We start from the raw sequence: 12127 nt of genomic DNA on the forward strand, positions 1-12127 counted from the left end.
AATGGGAACAATGAATTTTTCTGTGCCTCCGACTACAAATTGTGCCAAACAAAATGTCTGTTTCAAATTTCTCCTTCGGTTCACTATGACCCAGTTTCTCCTCATTTCAGCGTCTAAGAATTTTCTAGCTTGAAACTTCATTGCATTTTAAGAGTTCTCATAATAATGAGGTACTGCATTTAAAGGCAGATACACAAAAACATAACACATTGTCATTGGACGAGATGTTGTAAACAGCCAGGCAGCTAAATACTGATGTTTTTCTTTTACAGGTACAAAAGGCTTATTGTTGTACAATATTCAAGGCACTAACAGATTACTTAAAAATGTCCCTTTGCCTACCTGGCTCCACTCTCCAGTGTCTTATTGTTCCCTTGGCTAGACTGCCCTGTGAAGTCCTTAAAAAGCCCAGTGTCACTCACTAGGAGCAGGACTTTGAGATCACAGAGAAAGGCTACACACCGTTCAAGTCCGAGGCTAGCTCTTGTTCAGATTTATTTCACTCCCTGCCCCCAGAAACAGAGTGGCCACTAAGGATTGTTTCAGCCTCTGTTTCCTAGGGCGTTTTGTATGCTGACACCCCTGCTAAAACAAGCAACACTGGTGTGATGATTGAGCTACTCTCACGTCCTTGTCCATCCACTTGCAAGCTTTCTGGCTCCAGAGAAGATAAAACCCTTCCTGCAGCTCATCCACAGAGAAGACAGTGGTCCCCTCATCTGCAGCCCACACTTTCAGTTACTTGTGGCTGATGCAGTAGAGACGTATTTAATTAAACAATGCAGAAATCAACAATTCGTCTGTTTTTTTAGTGTGTGCTTCTCTGAGCCATGGGAGGCCATCCTGTGCTGTGCTGCTTTGCTCTCCCAGGTTGTTTATTCTTTTCTCTGGCATGGCCAGGCTGCATGTGCTGCCTCCCACCTGGCAGTCACTGTGTGAGTCGGACTTTTCCTGACTGTAAAAGGTACTTTGAGAAGAACAACTTAGAGTTAGAAATACTAACTTTGGGTTACACTTTCAGAGGATCTATCTATCTATCTATCTATCTATCTATCTATCTATCTATCTATCTATCATCTATTTATCTATCATCTACCTAGCAATATCTATCATCTATTTATTTATCATCTACCTATCAATATCTATCATCAATCTATTTATTTATCAATATCTATCTATTTATCTATATCTATCTATCATCTATTTATCTATCATCTACCTATCAATATCTATCATCTATCTATTTATTTATCAATATCTATCTATTATCTGTCTGTCTATCTATCTATCTATCATTTATCTATGTGTGTGTCTACTTGGTGTGTGTGTATACATGTGTGTTCTGTGTGCATGTGTGCATCTGTGTGTGTATGTGTGTCCACATGTATATGGGTATGAATGTACATACATCCATGGGCATGCGTAGGCCTAAGGTCAATGCCTGGAATCATCTTCAATGGCTCGCCAAGTTTATTCAATGACTTTCAATCAATCCCAAACATACCCATATGTGTATTCTCCAAAGTCAGCTTGCTCTGGTGATCCCTAATGGCTGTTTTGGCTTCCAAAGATGGAACAACAGGTAGGCTGCCACACCTAGGATTTATGTGCACTCTGGAGTTCTGAATACTGACCTTAGATTTGCATGACAAACTCGTAGTCACTTGGCAATCACCCTAGCCTGTTTCAGAGATTCAAGTCCATGGTCACTTGGTTATTTGAGGGAAAGAACATAAAAAACACTGAGAAGGCAAGAAGCAGGTAGAAGGAAATGGCTCAACATTTTAATGATGTAACTCTGGTGATGGGGGCTACTTTCTTCATTCAGGTCCTTCTCAGAGTGCCCATCCAGATAGGAAAACTCAACACTGACTAATGTACCAATTACACTATTATGTCGGAGGTCTTATGATCCAGTCACTTCTCAAGGCGTCTGTGAGCTGGAGACCAAGCCTTCGACACATCTGGATAATACTTCATAGTCAAAACACATCAGTCTGTCACTTAAAGTTTAGCTGTCTTGGTTAGCAGATAGATTGTCAACAATGCCACAGTGCTTCTGTTCAAGTATATTTTACTTAATCACGGTCTCAAGCAAGAGAAGTGATGATGTCATTTTGGAACTAGTGAAAAGAACCTTTAAATGATCAGATTCTCAAATTGTGTTCTGGGTGGTTTGGAGATTCCCCCAAAGATCCATGTGTTAAAGATTTGGTCACAAGTCATTGGTGTACGGGAAATGGTGGAACATGTAGGAGATATGGACCACCTAGTGGGAGGAATTTGGGTTACTGGGAGCATAACTTAGACTCCACATTTTCCTGCCTTTCACTTCATTCTCCAGCCAACATGAGGGGAATATGGCCTCCACCATGCTGTACTGTCTTGTCACTGGTCCAAGAGCAATGGGCTAAACTCTGACACTGTCATCAAGAATATCGCTTCCTGTTATGAAATTGATGATCTCCAGGTTGTCACAGTGAAAGGAAGCCAACTGACACAGCTGAATAAGGAAAGAAAAAAGTGTGGACCAAGCTTTCAAAATGGTATAGTAGGAATTGATCTTTTATCTGGAGAACTGAGAAGAAAGAAGCTCATGTTGAGTTTGCTGTCATACCTCATAGTGCATGGCTTACAGCCATCAGACAGAAGGGGAGAAATAATTTAGCTGTGCCCGGGCAGAAAGCATATTTGAACTGATGGCAATGTGTTACAGCAGACACTGAAGAAGTCAACTAAGAAGGACGGAAATCATCTAAAACAAGTCTTCAGTTACAGTGAAACTGCTTCTTCTGGAAGAACACCTCAAGTAGAGCCCACAAGAAAGTGCAAAGGGGCACCAGACCCAGAAGCGTGGGAAGTGACAAATACAGGGATTGCGTGCCAAGTAACAGGGCACGAAGGACAGAGCAAAGAACACGGCTGCCTTGGAAAACACAATAGAAAGTATTATTCTGAAAAAGAGATCACGTTTATGTAACTTTTATTATAGCACACTGCTACAATTGTCCTTTCTTTAAAAATCAGTAATTGCAACTCTTAGTCTCCTTAATTTGTAAAATACATATGTAAAGGTAAGAAAATAGCACAAACATACACGAACACATGCACACGCATGCATGCAAATATACAACACACCCATGCGTACACAGGTATACACACATACATGTATGCACCCATTTGCACACATGATCACACATGCAAACACACACACACATGACATCCTGTGTTAGGATCAGCTGTTACTCTGATGCTCCACCGACCTCCCAGCTCTCATCTGTGTTCCAGACTCACCAGAGAACAGATCATGTCGGCATAACATCAACACAAATCATATTGTTTCTATAAAATTTTTAAAAGATACTTTCTTTGCATGTTCACACTAATGAAAGTGGCCAACAACATGCGCTTTGCTAATGCGTCAGCAAAGCTCAGCAGCCTCTGAATGGGACCCGAGGACTCCGGACTGGGCACTAGCTGCCAGGTGATTCTGCACTGATAACTTCATCCCAGCCTCAAAACCACGGGAAAGTCCTTTTGTGCAGTGCAGATCCTGAGGTCTGCTGTAGACAGGAGCCTGTCCTTTGTATGCCAGCTGTCATGGCAAAGCCAGGAGACCCATCACCTCATCTGCAGTCATGGGTCTCCATGGTTCTGCTGATGCTGCTGTGGAGTCTACAGGATTGGGTCCATCATGATGCCCAGCGGAGTAGGCACTGAGTGGCTTCTAGGACTACACACACCATCCCTGACATTCATTTACGCACCTATCCGAATTGGAGTTAGCAAACTACCGCATGGTCTTCAATAAGTTGCTCACAGCCTCTTCCTTGACCTCATTTCTCTACGAGTGTTTTACAGATAGTCTACATGCCAGTATCAGTTACATTTCTCCAGCTGTGACTGAAAGCCATGACCAAGGCAATGGGCAGAAGGAAGGGTGCATTTGTTGGTGATGGCTGCAGAGTCACCACCTCTGAGACACCCTGTGCAGACATTCCCTTTGGGCTTTGCCCCTTTTGGCATCTCAGAACTCCACATCTGACTCTGAATTCTTGGTCCTGCCCCCACTTATACACAAACATTAAACCTGGTCTTTTTCACATTCTCTTAGGTAAGAGGGACCACTCTCCCTTCAGCTGTCTAAGCCTTCTTACTGCCTACCTCCGTCCTCAGTGTCCAATCTGCCCATCTGTTTCAGACCAGACCACTGCACGGGTGGTGTGGGAGAATTGTCTGTATTCTGTCAATCATGTTTTAAATAAAACGCTGATTGGTCAGGCAGGAGGTGTAGGCGGGAAAGCCAGACAGGACATGGAAATGATGCAAGGAGAGCAGAGAATTCTGGGAAGCAGGAAGTTGATTCCTCCCACTCCTGGCCAGATCACCAAAGCAGCAGGATGTGAGCTGCCCCACTGAAAAAGGTACTGAACCACATGGCTTACATAGATCAGAAAAATGGTTTACTCAAGATGTGAGAGTTAGCCAGTAAGTAGCCTGACCTAATGGACCAATCAGCATTAAAACTTATAGAGATCTGTGTGATTGATTTTCATTGGGGCTAAACAGCTGGGGGAACTGGGCAGGACAAAAACACAAACAAACAGGCCCAGCCTTTTCATGTTACACACGGGCTGAGCTCTCTTCTTCTGTGTCCTAGAAAACTTCCATAGTTTCCCATTGATCAACTCTGTACCGATTCTACCCACTCCCGTGAACCCGCATGTCCTGATTCAAACCCACCCATGCCCTGTTCTGACCATAGGCTCCTTGTCCACACAGCCCCCAACTCTTGCCACACAGCCTCACTCCCTTGCTGGTGTTCTTTTTCCCTTCCAGGACTCTCCAGACACTGCCTTGTGCTCCAGGATTCAGTCACCTTCCTTATCACAGACACCTTCTGCCCATACAACTGTCTTTACAGCATTTGTCGGAGACACAGTTGATAACTGTTGTCATGGTCACCTGACTGATCTGTCTGCCCGACTAGAGCGTGAGAGTCAATAGAGACAGAAGATGCTTCTGTTGGGTAAGCAGTGGGTCCCAACATCTGACACAGCGCTTACTAAGCAGAACACTAACTATGATGTCGGTCATGTAAATAGAACGAACAAATGAATTAATTGGCTCTGGTATTTGTGTTCTTTACTATAATAGAAGCAAAGACCTAAGTTTTTCAGGTAAATTCTAGAACAGAAGAACCGGGATTTTTTTTCAGATCTTGTCAAATGAGACAAAACGGTTCTGCCCATCCTTCTTTGACCCATCCACAGTTCAGCTGACTTTCTGAACACACACTTTTGGGCACAGAATAAATGTTCTGTAAAACATCTGGCGATGGCTGGTAGTGAAGAAAGAAGAGTCTTGAGTATGTGTTCATTGGTCTGTAATATTTGTCCATTGAACCAAAAGGACATATGAACAATCTTTCAAGAGTACCAGAACTAATTCCCTTCAGGCAACCCTGGGAGGAAGTAAGACTTTTAATTGTGTTTTGGAATATAGTAAGTGTTTGGATAAGAAAGTCCCTAGTTATGAATGCACAGGAAGAACATCAACACTGGCCCTCAGCTCTGGTTCTCAAGAGCAGGCCCATGACCCTTGGCTGAAAATGCATCCTTCATCTGGATGTATGTGTGTTCATACATACCATAGCCCCAATAAACATGCAAAAATCTATCACTGTATCTCAAGCTGGCAATTAGGACTATATTCCCCATGTGGTTCTAAGGCATGTAGGTGATCTCAATCTCTGCTATCAAATCATTTCTCAAGGTACGACCCCAGCAAGTGGGCTTTCACAGGATGACCAAGTATGGTGTTTGTACCATCCACTAGGCGCTAGCTGTGTGAGCCTGGGAAGGTTACCTGGGCTCCATGTACTGCCTTTTCCCCATAGTTAGAAGGAAAGAGAGGGAAGAGGCTAAGCAGCGGATGAGACTTAGACAATAGATAGAAGAGAGCTTTGAGAAGCCAACGGAGCAGTGCCTGCAGAGCCTGGGACTCAGCCTGCAGAGAGCAGGATGAGCCGGCCTTCACCCGGTCATTATCCCTCTCGCACGTGGTAAACCAGATGAACAACATGGGAAAGGAGGCAGTGAAAACAGTACAGGGCTTCCTACTCGTCTCAGAGAGGACAAGTTACAGAGAAGTAAAATGCTGAACAGCAGACCAAATCCTTGCCTCAAGGAGACCTATATAAAATCTCCATGATTTTTATTTGTTAATAAAAAGTAGTCAGTAGGGATATAAACTAACAGAAAATGTTTTGTAAGAATAGGCAAGGTCGTGAAGGTAGTAAAAGCATCATTGGACAACACGACATTGTAAATGATTACCTCCAGTACTCTTGCTACTCAATTTGGAATAAAAAGTGTAAAGACACAAGATATTTTTTAAGACAGAGCCTCACTGTGCAGTCTTGGTTGTCCTGGAACTCACAGAAAATCTGCTCACTCTTCCTCCCAAGTGCTGGTATTAAAGTTGTGTGGTGCTATGGTCCATCAAGAAACCAAACATGCATGTAATCAATCCTGTCTCCATCTTCCTGCATAGAAACTAATCACAAATGGTTCAAAGACCTCAACTTAAAACCAGAAGCACTGAAACTTCCAGAAGCAAACACAGACAGTACCCCATAGAATACAGAAGCAGGTAAGGACTTTGTGGGTACGATTCCAGTTGCTATGGAACCAAGGCTAACAATTGACAACCGGAACCTCATGGAGCTACTAAGCTTCTGTTCAGCTAAGGAAAAAATCAAGTGGAGAGGAAATTCATAGAATGGGAGAGAGTCTTTGCCACCTATACAGCTGACAGAGAATTAATATCTAGAATACACAAAGAACTAGAGAAACAGAGTAAAAACAATAACAAACAACTCAATAAAAAAAATTGTAAACGTCACTGACTACCCAAGGTAATAAGGACAAAAATCTTAGAGGAGAATCAATCATCACAATGTCCCTAAACTCGCGCAATTCCTGCCCGCGTTCTAAACGCCTTTCCTGACGTGCAAAGTGCAGTGCTTGCTTCTCACCTGGGAAACTTCCTTTTCAGAAGGTTGTCATGGCAGTTACAACCAGTCAAAATGCAACAAGTGACTGTGGTATGCCCAGCCCCAGTGGGTAACATCTACAACATAACTCCTGCGCACAAAGCCTGGGGAACATCAAGGAGGAGGGGACCAGACATTCACCTGTGAGACTACAGCTTGTAGCTATAGCAGAGAAATATATTAACGAGATATTAATAATAGGGAAGCTTAAATAAGACCTGGGCAATTCCAACAACAGTGGGCACCCCAAAGCAGATGGAGGAGATCTTGTGGTATTTCACCCCTTGATGCAGAGCTACAAGCGATTAAGGGTTACAGAGAGAGAAGGAGGGGTTAGTGTCTCCAGTAGCTGAGCCCCTTATTGGCTATGCAGTGTATGGGGCAGCAGGAGACACACACATGCAGGTAACCCTGCAGGAACTCAGCAGCCTGTATTTATGTTTATTCATTTACACGTGTATGTTACAACAATAAAGAAAAGGAGGCTTGAATGGGGGCAGGCAGACACTGGATGCGTAGGAAGAAACCAGGGACTAAGAAACGATGTAATTATATTTTAATTAAATTTTAAAAATTAAAAAAAGTTCCAGGCTAGGCCTCAATTGGATAGTTGTTATAAACAGTGAGCCACTATTTGGAGAACAATGATTTGAAGAAAAGACATAGTTATTTCTCTGTTCTTTTCACCAAGATAAAACTGCATAACTGACTTCTTGCTGAATTCTGCCCTCATATACTTCCCTGTAACATACTGAAGAAAGCTTTTAGACACACACTAGTCCAGGCTGACTAACCTTAGCTTTCAACTCCAAGTAGACACTGCTTGTGTTCACCATTGAGAAACCAATTAACCTTGTCCCCTCCTCACAAGTATGAAAGTATTAATAACTTCATGATTTTTACAAGTGAAGAGCAAGCAACTTTCTTCCATTTCTGCAAGGAGTGACATCCTCTATCATTGACACTTGCGTATGATAATTTCTTACAATCTACTTTTAAGCCATTTAACAAAATCTGCAATTTTTCAAAATACAAATCTGATTCCAATATACACAAACCGTTTTATATTTGCAATTGGAATAGGACCTCCATTGTTTCCCATTAGCTGGGTGGCTGCTGCTGTGGAGGAAATCACTGCTGATTTTTAATGGAGCTATTATTTAATATATATTTATTATTTCTCTAAAGGCAAAAGCATGTGTTTGGGGTGAGTTCTGTTTAGAGGGGGAAAAAAAGCAAAAGGAGGGTCTCTTTCTATCTGCTAGAACTCGTTCTATAGCTATTTGGGGGACAACTGGAGTATCGTGGCTTGCCATGTTGAAAGAGTTGTAATTGATACACTGATAGTAAAGAACCATGACCAGGGATGTGGGCCCGGTTAATGTTGCTGTTTTCCTTCTGCCTATGGTCACCGAGATAAACAGATGTGAGGAACAGAGGCAGCAGCCACTGCCAGGATGGTAGACGGCTGAGAGAGCCTTCAGGGTTGACCTTAGGACTTTCGCTCAGCTCCCCGGTGCTCTAGGCTTCACAGTTACACAGCAGCAACCTAATTATGCTGACAGAACAAAGGAATGCGAACTAAAATCTTGCCAACCTAGTAGCAGTGAGATGCCACTGAGGTCATGGTCTAAGTTCATCTCTTCAGTCAATTATTCAGTATCAAGATTCCAATAACTTTCCATGGGAGGACAGATTCAGGGGACAAATTCAATCCCTGGTTACCTGCCAGTAGCAGACTGACTTTACTCTGTGGTGCAGACTCCGGCCACGCCCGAGGCGGAGCCACTTTATGTAGTGGGCTGGAATTGCTGAAGAAGGCAGTGACTGCCTTAACGCAGGGTGTCCTCGGGACCATCGAGCTGCATGAATGGATCCTGTAATCAACCAGTGCCCTACTTCATAGGCATGGTTTCCAATCTATTGAATTAAAAGTTCCTGGCTTTGCAGGATGAATGTTAATAGTGGGGAAATTGGAAGTGGCAGTTTGGTTGCTGGAGCAGATACTGCAGATAGCATGGGGGGGTCCTGTAATATTCCCCATCAGTTAGCTATTGTGTCTCATTAAATACTGATGGCATACATCAGGCTGCTGAGCTTGGGGCTGGATTGCTGACCAGCCTTCCTCATGGCTTCTCTAATACTGCACTGTCCAATTAGAAAATACCAGCTTTGAAGCTTTCTGAAAAGGAACTGGAGGCCATTCCGGACACTTACTAAGAACTCGCAGAAACACTTAGTCACGGCTAAAAGGCTTCTGTCAAACAATCCACAAACATTTTTCTTTGATGGAATAGGCTAAAACGTATGAAAATACATCACTCCCAATAGCATACCTTGAGTTGGATATTCTCGTAAAGTGGTACTCTCACACTGATCAATACCATTTAAAACACTGTTAAAATAATAGCTGTAGAGTTCAGCAAGTCTAAATCAGAAAGCAATAAAATGCACTCAGAAAAAATTTCAGTATCAGATTAATAGCATTGAATGAAACATAGCAGTTAATACATAGCCAACTTTAAATTAATCAGTCTATTACAACCAACGTGGATCGGCATTTCTTCCCTGATAGACAGGGCTTAATGGAAAGCAAGGCTTATTGGGCTGAATGTCTTTTGTAGAATAATACATGACACCCTCACCCAGTTCAGCAAATGGAGGGGAAGGTCACAGGTCTTGAAAGATCAGCAAGCTATAAAAGCCACACATCTTTCCGCTTCATCTTCAGAGGGAAAGGGAAATCTGTTTAAATCTTACAAATAATTAACTTCTTACTTAGTCAACAGTGACAAATCTTCTGTTCAGGAGTCCCAATGTTTGTTTTCAGGGAAAGGGAACGTTAACAAGCTGGGAAATGCATTGCCATGGCTGAAACTGCAGTGCAACCTTAGCACTGCGTACTCCTTCGCTCCAGAGCACACTCGCAAGCACTGTTTACAGCTGAGAAAACCCCAGCCAAAGTTCTGTCACCTCCGACTTCCACAGCAAGTGTCCCACTTGAGAGAAGAAGCCCAACACATAAATATGCAATTACTGCTCTGCTCTTATTTACCAAGCCTTCCCTTTCCAAATGGCCTAAGTTGAGTCTTATATATTCCCAGCTATTATTGGCCAATTAAAGTATACTATGATGATGGTAAGACAGTTGAAATATATTTCTGTGTATCAATAAAGACAACTGCTTGCATAGATGAAATGCAAAATTGGCAAGGCAACACTGAGAGAGAAAAAGGCAAGGGTCATTGCTTCAGAAAAGTCACAGAAGTCGCTCAGCAGTGTCTCCACTGGCGGACTGGCTGAAGATTAGACCCAGAGACTGCAAAAGTCGTCCGGCATTTCCTGCCTACGTAAAGTTCATGGTTCAGTGGGCACATAGATGACATGTTCAAAAAATGCAGAGATCAAATAAAAATGATGCAGAGGTCGGTGCAAAATCATAGCCCAAATTTGTTCTTGCAGATCTGATTAACCTGCATGGGTTCCAGATATGGCACTAATGGGTCTAAGTCCCAAATGCAGTTTGTCTGGTTTGATAATACTCTGGAAAACCTACCACATCTTGTTAGATGTTAGTCTCCAAGTCCCTCTGCTTATTTTCTTGAATGTGAGAGCATGAATGTTTACTTCTTCACTGTGATAACATCTCTGCAGGCTCCATCATCTCTGCCAGCTCTGTCATCTCTGCCGGCTCCGTCATCTCAGCAGGTTCCATCATCTCGGCAGGCTCCATCATCTCGGCAGGCTCTATCATCTCTGTCGGCTCCGTCATCTCGGCGGGCTCCGTCATCTCTGCTGGCTCCTTCATCTCTGCCGGCTCCATCATCTCAGCAGGCTCCATCACGGAATCCAGCGTGAGAGGTGACAGACAAGAGACAACTGCCTCAGTCTGTATCTTGATGATAGATTTGGGTACCAAACTGTCTCATATGCATCACTGTTCCCTCACCTCAGACTCTAAGCACCTGCTTGGGCATTAAGGACATTGTGAAGCAGATCTATAATGTAGGAACAGCTGGAGGAAATGCTGGATAGCAACCGTCACCACAATAATGAATGTTAAAATGATTGCTAAAATGTCTAATGAGAGATGGTGTTTTTCATAGCTAACATGTAAAATCGAGGCAAGAGTGTGGGAATCAGTCAACCACCACTGGGGAAGTTTGGGTTTTGTTTTGAACTCACATCTTTCTAAAGGCTTTCTGAATGAATTCAGCAAACAGCTCTATCTATAATAACTGAGGTGACGTCTTTCTCTTTCAAGTTTATCGTTTCTTTAAATACGTGTCCTTTATAGTTTATTTATTCTCTTGGGGTTATTTTACAAACTGATATTGCATGTAAAAACCACTGGCAATGGGCTGGCAATCAAATTTTAAAAAAAAAATCCACCAGACAAAATTATGCAAAACGGAAATCAAATTGACAAGGAATAATTTAAGAAAATAACAAATGAGGGAAAACCAGGTAAATAATAAAACAATAGTTGTCTAGGCTGACAAATACAGTCTGTGACATAAATGATACATGATCTACCAAACAAGGCCATGGTAACGATGGCAACAAGAAGAAGTGCAATATTCAGAGTGACTCACCCAAATGCCTAATTGATACAGCAAACATTTCATGTATATTTCATGATCTGATTTCTACATGGTACTGAAATGTACTGTTTCTTTATTTATATAAATTGCTCATTTTAATAATAGTCACCCCTTTAATTTATAAAGAGATAAGAAACTAATATACCTCCTAGCTTACATAGCAGGTCAACATGACTGAGGCAAAGTATTCTGGGGCCAACAATAGCTCTCAAGTCTACTTTTCAGCAATGGCTTTCATTTCAGCTACCTACCAACATGACTGCCCAATGATACAGGTAAGGATCATTTACATAGATTCAAGACAGCACACCCTGGCTCTCTTTTCGACTCAGACACAGGCGCATGCCATGGCTATTTAAAAGTCTTACCTCCCAGCAATGTAATGAAATGCCAAAACAGCAGGGCTGTCTGGATAGAGCAAGCTAGCACAATATTTGATTGAAAGCTCTTTGGAAAAAGAAATTCC

The 12127-nt window shown here is 42.5% G+C and overlaps 1 long non-coding RNA gene across 1 annotated transcript; it reads left to right on the plus strand.

The window, feature by feature from the left end:
• The first annotated feature begins 4380 nt into the window (after positions 1–4380).
• Positions 4381–11242, plus strand: LOC125401269 (uncharacterized). The gene is made up of 3 exons (XR_007232298.3): positions 4381–4424; positions 4840–5029; positions 10712–11242. It is a non-coding gene; the product is annotated as an uncharacterized LOC125401269 (long non-coding RNA).
• Positions 11243–12127: the final 885 nt, after the last annotated feature.

The sequence above is a fragment of the Myodes glareolus genome, chromosome 27 (genome assembly GCF_982192425.1).
Source record: "Myodes glareolus chromosome 27, mMyoGla1.1, whole genome shotgun sequence".
NCBI lineage: Eukaryota > Metazoa > Chordata > Mammalia > Rodentia > Cricetidae > Myodes > Myodes glareolus.